This window comes from Adiantum capillus-veneris, chromosome 19 (genome assembly GCF_014529385.1).
Source record: "Adiantum capillus-veneris isolate H3 chromosome 19, ASM1452938v2, whole genome shotgun sequence".
Taxonomy (NCBI): domain Eukaryota; kingdom Viridiplantae; phylum Streptophyta; class Polypodiopsida; order Polypodiales; family Pteridaceae; genus Adiantum; species Adiantum capillus-veneris.
In genome coordinates this window covers 149703036-149706402 of record NC_140949.1, presented here as the reverse complement: position 1 = coordinate 149706402, position 3367 = coordinate 149703036, and positions in this window count along the sequence as shown.

Here is a 3367-nt window from a genome sequence, read left to right as displayed (position 1 = left end):
TCTCAGCAGCAATTCGATCTTCTCCACAAGCAGTTCGCAGGTTCCCAGAAGCAGCTCTCGTTAATCCACATGGCGTGGCTGCTCTCTTCTAAAAAAACCACTCTGATGAAAACCTCTAAAAAAAACTACGACGTCAAAAGCGTTGCTCTTAGCAGCAATTCGATCTTCTCCACCAGCAGTTCGCACGTTCCGAGAAGCAACTCTCGTTAACCCACGTGGCGTGGCTGCTCCCTTCTCTACGACGTCAAAAGCGTTGCTCTCAACAGCAATTCAATCTTCTCCACAAGCAGTTCGTAGGTTCCCAGAAGCAGCTCTCGTTAACCCACGTGGCGTGGCTGCTCTCTTATGTACTACATCAAAAGCGTTGCTCTCAGTAGCAATTCAATCTTCTCCACAAGCAGTCCGCAGGTTTCCAGAAGTACCTCTCGTTAACCCACATGGCGTGGCTGCTCTCTTCTAAAAAAAACCAGTCCGATGAAAACCTCTAAAAAAACCTATGACGTCAAAAGCATTGCTCTCAGCAACAATTTGATCTTCTCCACAAGCAGTTTGTAGGTTCCCAGAAGCAGCTCGGAGCTTTGTCTACAGGTTTGTCTCTGGCCACTGGTGAGAGAGAGAGAGAGAGAGAGAGAGAGAGAGAGAGAGAGAGAGAGAGAGAGAGAGAGAAGGCTCTCAGGAGCAACAAGATCTTCTCCACAAGCAGTTCGCAAGTTCCCAACAAGGGCCGGCGAGCCAGAAAGCTATGGGCTATTTTCAACAGGTGTAAAGCAAGGGCCTTTCTCTAGACGCTATCACCTATGTGTGTAGCTCACGAGCATGTGGCTCTATGCAAGATACCCTTGAAAAGAGATGGCGTGCTTGGTACTGCCTTAGTCTATATGTATGCCAAATGTGGGACACTTGAGCAAGCACAAAATGTGCTTGAGAAGCTTACTGTTTGGAACAACGTCAATTGATTGCGGGATACACACAACAGGAGTAGGGACAGAAAGCTCTAGGCTTTTTTCAGCGGATACAAAGTGAGGGCCTCGGTCCAGATGCAATCACCTATGCGTGCATCTTGAAGGCATGTGCCTCTACACAAGATGCTGATATGAGTTTAAAAATTCACTTTGATATTGTTAGTGAAGGGCTATTGCAAAAAAAAATCGTGTTTGGCAATGCCTTGGTTGATATGTATGCTAGATGTGGTGCACTTCAAAAAGCACAAAACGTTCTTGAGGAGCTTCTTGTCCCGAATGCCATCTCTTGGGGTGCATTGATTGTGGGATAGGCGCAACAGGAGCAGGGCCAGAAAGCTCTTGGTTGTTTTCAGCAGATGCAACAAGAGGGGCTCTCTCCAGATGCAATCACATATGCGTGCTTGAGTCTTCATCATGGTCTTCATGTATTTGAACTAGAAGTAGGTGCTCAAAAGAAGGATTTGTACCAAGTCAACACTGATATATGTTGCTTTGCATTATAGAGTCGCATATTTAGGATCATAATGGTGAGTGTGTACGTTGGTCGATATGTATACCAATTGTGGTGCCAACAAATATCCATAGAGAGGCAAAAAATCCGCCAACAACTCTAGGGAAGAAGCAATACTCGCAACACAAATCAATTCCAATTGCATTCACCCATGCTTGCACCTTGAAAGTTGGTCATCTTATGCAAGACCTTCACATGGGTTTGAGAAATCATGATGTAATTGCTAGTCACGGCCGTTGGAGGGGAATTTCATGCTTAACGGTGATTTGATCAATATGTATGTTGAATGTGGTGCCCTCACACAACTACAAAAAGTTCTAGATGAGCTTCTTTTACGAATTGTCGCCTTTTGGAGCATGTTGATTGACATGGTTGTGGCAAGGCAGATCTTGACTATTTTAACCACATGAAAATTGAGGGTTTCTCAACATACCAAGTCTCTTGGAGTGCTTCTATACTACCCTGGGATGTTCTTGATGACCATCTTACCGGTAATGTTGCATGTCAGATACATCGAATGATGGGAATGGCATCTCTAGGAATCCACTTGTTGCGAGATATGCACCACAGGAGAACGGCCAAAAATCTCTAGGCTGTTTTCAGCTTCCTATCTAGAGTGTGGACTCTTGGAATGCATTATTGCAGGATTTGCCCTATTGGAGAAAGCGCCTCTCTCTAGATGAAATGACCTACGCATGCATCTTGAAGGCATGTGGCTCTACGCAATATGCTGATATGGGCACAAAAATTCACAATTATATTGTTAGTCAAAGGATGTTGTAAAAAGATATTGTGCTTGGCACTATCTTGGATGTATGCCAAATGTGGTGCGTTTGAGAAAGAACAAAAAGTGCTTGAGGAGCTTCCTGTCCAGAACGTCGTTTCTTGAAATGCACTGATTGCGGGCTCAAAATCTCTAAGATGTTTTCAGTGGATGCAAAGCAATTGTATCTCTCCAAATTTAGTCAGTTATACTTTGGTCTTGAAGGCTATGCTTACATTTTGAAGGCGTGTGGCTCTACGCAAGTGCTCGAAGAGCTTCCTGTCTGGAGTGTCAACTCTTGGAATGCATTGATTGCAAGATTTGACCCATAAGGGCAGGGCCAAAATGCTCAAGCAGATGCGAACCGGGGGCCTCTCTCCAAATGCAATCACGTACGCATGCATCTTGAAGGCATGTGGCTCTATGCGAGATGCTAATATGGGTTCCCAAAAGCAGCTCGGAGCTTTGTCTGCAGGTTTGTCTCTGGCCATTGTTTGAGAGAGAGAGAGAGAGAGAGAGAGAGAGAGAGAGAGAGAGAGAGAGAGAGAGAGAGAGAGAGAGAGAGAGAGAGAGAGAAGGCTCTCAGTAGCAACTTGATCTTCTCCACAAGCAGTTCGCAGGTTCCCAACAAGGGCCGACGGGCCAGAAAGCTGTGGGTTGTTTTTAGTAGGTGTGAAGCAAGGGCCTTTCTCCAGACGCTATCACCTATGTGTGTAGCTTGCAAGCATGTGGCTCTATGCAAGATGCCCTTGAAAAGAGATGGCGTGCTTGGCACTGCCTTAGTCGATCTGTATGCCAAATGTGGGACACTTGAGCAAGCACAAAATGTGCTTGAGGAGCTTACTGTTTGGAACAACGTCAATTGATTGCGGGATACACACAACAAGAGTAGGGACAGAAAGCTCTAGGATTTTTTCAACGGATACAAAGTGAGGGCCTCTGTCTAGATGCAATCACCTATGCGTGCCTCTTGAAGGCATGTGGCTCTACACAAGATGCTAATATGAGTTTAAAAATTCACATTGATATTGTTAGTGAAGGGCTATTGCAAAAAAAAATCGTGTTTGGCAATGCCTTGGTTGATATGTATGCTAGATGTGGTGCACTTCAAAAAGCACAAAACGTTCTTGA